Below are 8,923 nucleotides of genomic sequence, written 5' to 3'. Positions count from 1 at the left end.
CCCGGCGTGAGGGACAGGCGGCGTGACGCTGGAGCTTCAGGCGGTTCCTCGGCAGGAGGGTTCAGGAGGAACGTTGATACAGGCGTCTCAAACCGGTTGTTTCATCAGACTGAATCTGATGGGAGATCAAATGAACAGGCGGAAGCAGGAAACTACAGACGGACCGTCACCGAGAAACACCCGCTGAGGCCGAACTCGGGGAACAACCGCGACGACTGTCCCACAGTGCGGACTCAGCCTTTCAACAGGAAACGGTCCGTCGCCATGACAACCGAGCTCAGAGTCACTGAGAACACTCCAACTCCGTCTCCATGGAAATGGGGGAAACCGTCACCATGACAACTGGGTGTTCTGTCACTACGGCTGTCAGAGTGTAGCTCCAACTGGTGGCCGAGCAGGAGAACTTCATGGTTGTGAGAAGGTTCTCCTGCAGAACGTTCCGCCGCGGCAGGAGAACTGAGATTCAGCCTGTTTCACTATTTAAACCGTTCAGATCAATTCAAAAGGTCATTCGCTGGACGTCACATTTGCTGATGGAGACGGTTTCTGGGAGGGTCAAATGTTTCTCGCACACACACACACACACACACACACACACACACACACACACACACACACACACACCCTCTCGTCCTCCGCCCGGCTGGGATCTGCTCAACATCTCCCCCTTGGGGAAAGACCGTCATCCAGCTCAGCTCGTCAGAATCAATTATCCTCACCCCCCACCTCCACCTCTCCCCCTCCCCCACCCCCTCCCCCCACCTCTCCCCCCTCCCCCACCTCCACCTCCACCCCTCCATCCCCCCGTTTCTCCTCAGCAACACTCACATGAGTCACATTCTTTAGAACTCATCTTCAGCATCCACTTCCTCTTCCTTCTTTTTCCTTCCCAACACCCACACTGCCTCCACACACACACACACACACACACACACACACACACACACACACACACTGTCACCGTCACCCTGCACCGCCCTGAGGGCCCTCCCTGTCAGGACCAAGGAATAATCCCCTGCTTTTCCAGCGCTTCCGGGAGGAAAACGGTGCGAAGTGATAAATCTGCAGCGATGTTCTGTAGAGAAAATGAAATGAAGGAGAAGAGAAGAAGAGAGAGAGAGAGAGAGAGAGAGGAGGCCTGGAGCTGCTGGCTGCTGCGCTCAGGAACAGGCCGTCCTCACAGGGGGACGTTCAGACTCTAAACCCTGGAGTTTCCTGCTGCTCCACTAGTTGGTGCTGTTGAGCCGCAGACTTTTCATAAAGTTGTGTCTTCGTTGGCTTTGTACTGCGTTGTAGAAAAGAACTCTGCACGGCGAGCGAGACGTGTGACGAGTGCAGGCGCACAGGGTTGTGCAGTATGGAGTTGGGCAGTGCGGTGTTGTGCAGTGCGGTGTTGTGCATTATGGTGTTGTGCAGTGCGGTGTTGTGCAGTGCGGTGTTGTGCAGTGTTGTGCAGTATGGTGTTGTGCAGTGCGGTGTTGTGCAGTGCGGTGTTGTACAGGCGTACGGTGTTGTGCAGTATGGTGTTGTGCAGTGCGGTGTTGTGCAGTGCGGTGTTGTGCAGTGCGGAGTTGTGCAGTGCGGTGTTGTGCAGTGCGGTGTTGTACAGGCGTGCGCTGTGACGCTGAAGCGATACACCGAGCAGCTCCGAAACTCTGCCGTGATCCTGCAGCTCGCTGCACATCTGGAAACCGTCAGCGCTCCACCCGAGCACAACCGTTCAGCGCAACACCCTCTGTCAGCATCAACAAGTGTTGCTGTTAAACGAAGCGTTCAGGCAACACGGGTCTCACTGAGGGGGAAACGGCGCTTCTCCGACCGGGGGGCCGAGCGGTGGACGGGTCGAGTCCGGCAGGGTAATCAATACCACGTTCTTCAGGAGCACAGAGCCGCCGACATCACTCATATTTAATGCCTGACTGACTTTAATAGTTCACACACCTCATGGGCAGGGAGGGGGAGGGGGGGAGGGGGAGGGGGAGGGGGGGAGGGGGGGGGAGGGGGGGGTTCCACAGCAACCGGCAATCTGCAGCCGCCTCAGAAAAATACCTCAGAAGCAAACGTGGAGTGTTTACCTGCCCCGATGAGTAACATAAAACACAAACAATGGCGGCGGTAATTGGCATTGATGCGCTTTAAAAGCCCTCCTCCTCCTCTGCAAACACCTGCAGCCACGAAGCCCGCGGCCTCCTGGGAAATCACGCATTAGCATTTAGCCGTTTCATCTGCTGCTCTAATCAGAGCCAAACGTTTCAATAATACAACACAAGAGGCGTTACGCAACCCCGTGAAGGGGGGTGGGGGGGCAGCACAGTCAGCCACCAGGCATTTCCACAGGCGGAGGCGCGCCTGGCGCCTGCGCTCCACCGCCGCACGCATCGGGCGGGGCCGACCCCGAATGCCCCCCCAGATCTGGAGCATCTGAGCTCTGACTGCTCTCTCCGCTACACTCTGAGGCAACAGGCGAAACTCAGCAAACCCTCGAACGACGAGGTCCCACTTTCATTTCAGAAAAGTTTCCATGTGACGAAAACTGCCTGTTTCCATGGAAACGACAGAAACACTGAAATCAAGGCCGTTTCCATGGCGCTCCACCAGTCGGTGCTGTTTCCAGAAACTCTGAGCTCCGTCACCGTCTGAACACAAACACAAAATGCAGCGAAGCTTTGCTTCTCTGTGGCGTTGTTGCTTCTCTGTGGCGTTGTTGCTTCTCTGTGGCGTTGTTGCGTTGCTGTGGCGTTGTTGCGTCGCTGTGGCGTTGTTGTGTTGCTGTGGCGTTGTTGCGTTGCTGTGGCGTTGTTGCGTTGCTGTGGCATTGTTGTGTTGCTGTGGCGTTGTTGCGTTGCTGTGGCGTCTCAGATTGTCATGTGAGTGAAGAAGCATCAGGTTGCCGCTGCGTCAGGAAGCGACTGGAAGCTTCTTCTCGGAGACGGAGGCAGAGACGGTGACGGTGACGGTGACTGTGACTGTGGCGGTGGCGGTGACGGTGACGGTGACGGTGACGGTGGCGGTGACTGTGACTGTGACTGTGACGATGGCGGTGACTGTTACTGTGACTGTGACGATGGCTGTGACTGTGACGGTGACGGTGACGGTGGCTGTGACTGTGACTGTGACGGTGACGGTGGCGGTGGCGGTGACTGTGACTGTGACTGTGACTGTGACTGTGACGATGGTTGTGACTGTGACTGTGGCGGTGACTGGTGACGGTGACGGTGACGGTGACTGTGACGGTGACGGTGGCGGTGACTGTGACTGTGACGATGGCGGTGACTGTGACTGTGACTGTGACGGTGACGGTGACGGTGACTGTGACTGTGACGGTGACGGTGACGGTGACGGTGGCTGTGACTATGACGGTGGCGGTGGCGGTGACTGTGACTGTGACTGTGACGATGGTGGTGACTGTGACTGTGATGGTGACGGTGACTGTGACTGTGACTTTGACGGTGACGGTGGCGGTGACTGTGACTGTGACTTTGACGGTGACGGTGGCGGTGACGGTGGCGGTGACTGTGACGGTGACAGTGACGGTGTTTGAATGGCTGCAGAACAACCTGAACACCGGAGCGGGGTTCTGTTCAGCTGCGGCTCGGCTCGGTTCTCCGTTCAGACTGGACGGTTTCTGGTGCGGCCCGGACGCCGCTCTGCTCGGGTCGTGGTTATTTCCGGCTCTCTGATTGGATGCTGACATTTAGCTGAGCTGGAAGCGGCGGCGGCGGCGGCGGCGGCGGCGGCGGCGGCGGCGGCCGGTTCTCCTCCTTCCACTCCTCGGTTCTGTTTCAGTCTGACTTCTGAAAGATGAAAACATCTCATTCTGGGCTCATTTCAAGGCAGCCGACCTGATGTCTGACCAGAGTCACTTTGACCTTTGACCCTGCTGGATTCACCAGAGGAGAAGTGAGAAAAAGCTTTTCCTGCGCCGGTGTCATGGCCGCCTTCTGACCGGCGCCGCCATCCATCCAGCCCTCCGCCCACGAGATGGATGCTGCAGCCGTACCTGCCCCCCCCCCCCCCCCCCCCCCCCCCCCCCCCCCCCACCAGCGGGCAGGAAGTGACCTGTTGTTCTGAGATGATGTGAAAGACACGGCGTCGCTGTGGGCAGCGGCCAAACAGACGTCCGTCAGCGGCGCGGCGGAGAGGAGAGAGAGGGGAATCCCCCCGAGGCTGCAGGGAAAACCAGCCGCTCTCGCTCCGCCGCGGCCCCGCCCACTGGCCGCGTCCCGGAGAGTTTCTGACGAAGACGAGGAAGAAGAAACCTGCGCTGCCGCGAGGCGCCGCTGGGAAGACCCGGCAGAACGCTTCCTCAGCCCAGACTCACCGCCTCACCGCCTGACGACAACAACGCAACAGTCTGACAGAACAGTGGAACCTCCAGCAAGAAGCTCACAGTCTGAAGAACAACTCAACAGCAACAGCAGAGAGAACTGTCCTCAACAGGGAGAACCCTGCAGAACCAGAACCACAGGAGGAGAACCCTGCAGAACCCGAGGCAGAGGAGAACCCTGCAGAACCAGAACCACAGGAGGAGAACCCTGCAGAACCCGAGGCAGAGGAGAACCCTGCAGAACCAGAACCACAGGAGGAGAACCCTGCAGAACCGTCAGAAGAGACTTTCTGTTGTCCCAGTTGGGGTCAAAGGTCAGAGGACAGGAGGACAGATCGTGGATCTGAATTCCAGCCCTTATTCAGATGGGGGTTTTGGGTTCAAACCCCGGTCCAGGTTGGGGTTTGGGCTTGACTCCCTTGACAACAGGAAGACTCGTCGTGTTTTTCTCTCAGATTTCCTCTCAGATTCCTGAAACAACAGGTCTGTGACCCGCCCGGACCCTGGACCCCACCGGAGCCCGGAGCCCGGACCCTGGACCCCACCAGGCCGGAGCCCGGACCCTGAACCCCACCAGGCCGGAGCCCGGACCCTGAACCCCACCAGGCCAGAGCCTGGACCCTGGACCCCACCGGAGCCCGGAGCCCAGACCCTGGACCCCACCAGGCCGAGCCCGGGACCCTGGACCCCACCAGGGCCTGAGCCCGGACCCTGGACCCCACCAGGCCGGAGCCCGTACCCTGGACCCCACCAGGCCCGGAGCCCGGACCCTTGACCGCCACCAGGCCGGAGCCCAGACCCTGTACCCCACCAGCCGAGCCCGGACCCTGAACCCCACCATGCCGTAGCCTGACCCTGGACCCCACCGTAGCCCGATGCCCAGCCCTGGACCCCACCAGGCCGGAGCCTGGACCCTGGACCCCACCAGGCCGGAGCCCGGACCCTGGACCCCACCGGAGCCCGGAGCCCGGACCCTGGACCCCACCAGGCCGGAGCCCGGACCCTGGACCCCACCAGGCCGGAGCCCGGACCCTGCACCCCGACCAGGAGGTGGGGCGACACTTAAGGCTGCTTGATTAATGGATTTTGAATCGTAACCGACTTTTTGGGTTAACAAGATGTTAAAAACGTTGAAATCGTGCGTGAACGATTTCAGCTTTTCACATGAATGCGTCCTTTTTGGTGCCTCTGAGCCACCGTAGTTTCTCCGGCCGTCTCATGACGTCATGGCGGAAGCGGGGCGACGGCAGCTCAGGTGGTGGAGCGGGTCGTCTTATAACCAGAAGGTTGGCGGTTCGATCCCCGCTCCCGCAGGTGTAAAACTGTCATTGTGTCCTTGGGCAAGGCACTTCTCCCACCTTTCGTAAGTATGAAAGTTGTGGTGGGAGGGGCCGATGGCGTCAGTCTGCCCCCCCCAGGACAGCTGTGGCTACAGCAGCAGCTCAGCTCCACCCAGTGAGGAGAGAATGAAGAATGCAGAGTGAAGCGTCTGAGTGTCCAGAAAAGCGCTGAACCACTGCATCATTATTATTATTATTATTATCATGAAGTGCGTTCCTGCCTTCGCTCAGCGTCTGGTAACTAACGACAACAAGCATGGCTGCTGCCGGAGAAGTGACATTTGCTCAGGGAAGTCAAGTTTCAGGCTGAGTTCATACCGACTTGGATCCAGATCGACCTCTGACCTCCTCCTCCAAGCGGCCCCGGCTCCACCCAGAAGAAGGTCGACCCAACGTGAAAAAGGTGTTCACACTGTGGCTCCCGGCTCGACCGCGGGCCGCTACGTCAGTGAGGTCGAGGCAAATACCTTCGGTGTGAACAGAGTTTCCTGTTCAGTGATTTCTGTTCCATTGAGACCAGAGGGAGGCCGACTGGAGCTTCTCACCTGCTGCCTTCCTACCGCACCTGACCGGCCGGCCGGCCGGCCGACCGACCGACCACCCGACCGACCGACCGACCGACCGGCCGACCGACCGACCGACCGACCGACCGACCGGCCGACCGACCGACCGGCCGACCGACCGACCGACCGACCGACCGACCGGCCGACCGACCGGCCGACCGACCGACCGACCGACCGGCCGACCGACCGCCCGACCGACCGACCGACCGACCGGCCGACCGACCGGCCGACCGACCGACCGACCGACCGGCCGACCGACCGCCCGACCGACCGACCGACCGACCGACCGCCCGACCGACCGCCCGACCGACCGACCGGCCGACCGACCGCCCGACCAACTGACTGACTGAGATTTATTTGACGTTTTAGGGTATTTTTCTTTTACATAAAGTGACTTTATTCATTTTATTTTGTGTTTCCAGTGAGAGCAGGGACCTGGAGCGTGTTCAGATGAGGTGCTCTTAATCTCCGGGGATTCTTGTGTTTATTTGCAACAGAATTAAGTTCACTTGCAATAAGGAGGCATATTTGAGATCGATTGTTCACTTTGGATTTTATAACTGACAGTTTTGCACTATTCAGTAACGTGACTAACTTTTGGACTGGGGGTCTGTTGGATCCAAACAGAGAGAATAAGGTTCAATAAAAGACATTCAAAGTATTTTATTCATCTTTTTTTTTTTTTTTTTTAATACGAAAAGTCTGAAAAGCAATGGAAAAATCGGGATTTTGTTTTTATGCAAAATCGAGCAGCCCTAGCGACACATGGAGGCTCTGGCCCTCACGTGAACCGCCGTCTTCCTCCCAGTGTTGCCGGTGTTGCCGGTGTTGCCAGTGTTGCCATTGTTGCCGGTGTTGCCATTGTTGCCTGTGTTGCCGGTGTTGCCAGTGTTGCCGGTGTTGCCGGTGTTGCCAGTGTTGCCAGTGTTGCCAGTGATGCCGGTGTTGCCGGTGTTGCCGGTGTTGCCGGTGTTGCCAGTGTTGCCAGTGTTGCCAGTGTTGCCAGTGTTGCCTGTGTTGCCAGTGTTGCCGGTGTTGCCGGTGTTGCCGGTGTTGCCTGTGTTGCCTGTGTTGCCTGTGTTGCCTGTGTTGCCGGTGTTGCCGGTGTTGCCGGTGTTGCCGGTGTTGCCGGTGTTGCTGGTGTTGCCGGGGCCTTTCAGCCGTTGTCTGGGACGACGTCTCCTCCTCCACCTTCAGCTCCTCCAGGAGGTGAAGCTTTCAGGTGGAGCGGCTGAGGATCTGTCAGCTTAGAGGAGCGGCGGGTGGATTAAGGTGGAGGAGGATGGAGCGGCTCCCGCTTCATTACTCATCCCTCGCTGGAGGAGCTCCGTCCTAAATGGATTAAAGTCACAATTCACTCGCCGCACAAAACCCGCATTGAGGCAAACATCCTCTTCACTGGATCTTTGTCTGCGGCGCTTTGATGTTCCACCAGCCGCCCACTGCGACTCTCTTCGTCTGCCGAGCGGCGCCGGGCGGGCGGAGGTGCCCAACACCGCCATCTATTGTTCCCCGGTTGACAGCCGCTCGGCTGGAGCGCCATTGTTCCACCGGATTAAACGCGGCAGTCCGCGAGGCGTCCCAACTTTTCTGAAAGTCTTCCTGAAGTGAGAGCCCCCCCCCACCCCGCAGAGCATCCCACTGCTCCGCCGTCACAAACTCAGATTATCTCGCTGAAACAGACTATTCCTCCTGGCTGCTGCAGATTGAGAAGAGAACTCAGCAGAACTCAGACGATCAGCTGCTCTCCACCCTGTAAAACTACCGTCCAATCAGAGCGAAGCTTTCTCCTGAGGTGCACCAGCGCTCCAGCATTAGCATTAGCTCTGGGCATGCTGGAATCATTTATCCATAACGTCCAGATTATAGAGCATCTTCCTCCTCTAACACCAGATTATAGAGCATCTTCCTCCTCTAACACCAGATTATAGAGCATCTTCCTCCTCTAACACCAGATTATAGAGCATCTTCCTCCTCTAACATCAGATTATAGAGCATCTTCCTCCTCTAACATCAGATTATAGAGCATCTTCCTCCTCTAACATCAGATTATAGAGCATCTTCCTCCTCTAACACCAGATTATAGAGCATCTTCCTCCTCTAAAATCAGATTATAGAGCATCTTCCTCCTCTAAACATCAGATTATAGAGCATCTTCCTCCTCTAACAACCAGATTATAGAGCATCTTCCTCCTCTAACACCAGATTATAGAGCATCTTCCTCCTCTAACACCAGATTATAGAGCATCTTCCTCCTCTAACATCAGATTATAGAGCATCTTCCTCTCCTATCATCCAAATCAACTTGACTTGTGTTTATTCCCTTCTCTGGAACATCGGTCCTGTTTCGTCAGATCAGACCCTTCAGGACGTTCCAGCTCTTCAGGTGAGCGGCCTGCGCTCTGACAAGAGAACGCCGAGGCTGGAGCCGGTTCCTGATGTTCCGGCAGCCGTTCTGCCGTCGGAACGAACGTCCTGACTGGAGGAGGAACGGCAGCAGAGAACAGCCCATGAAGCAGGAGCGGCCGGCCTGTCGCCGCTTCGCCGCGCCGCACACCGTTAATGCAGCTGTAATCAGGGCGCGGCGTGCGCGGCGTGCGCGGTGTGCGCGGTGCGCCCGGTGCGCCCGGTGCGCCCAGCGATCCCAGATTACAGGAGTGAGTTACACCTGATGCCGCGGGAAAGTACTCCAC

This window comes from Salarias fasciatus, unplaced genomic scaffold (assembly GCF_902148845.1).
Source record: "Salarias fasciatus unplaced genomic scaffold, fSalaFa1.1, whole genome shotgun sequence".
NCBI classification, from domain to species: Eukaryota; Metazoa; Chordata; class Actinopteri; order Blenniiformes; family Blenniidae; genus Salarias; species Salarias fasciatus.
The sequence above is the reverse complement of the archived record's forward strand: the minus strand, read 5'-3'. Positions refer to the sequence as shown.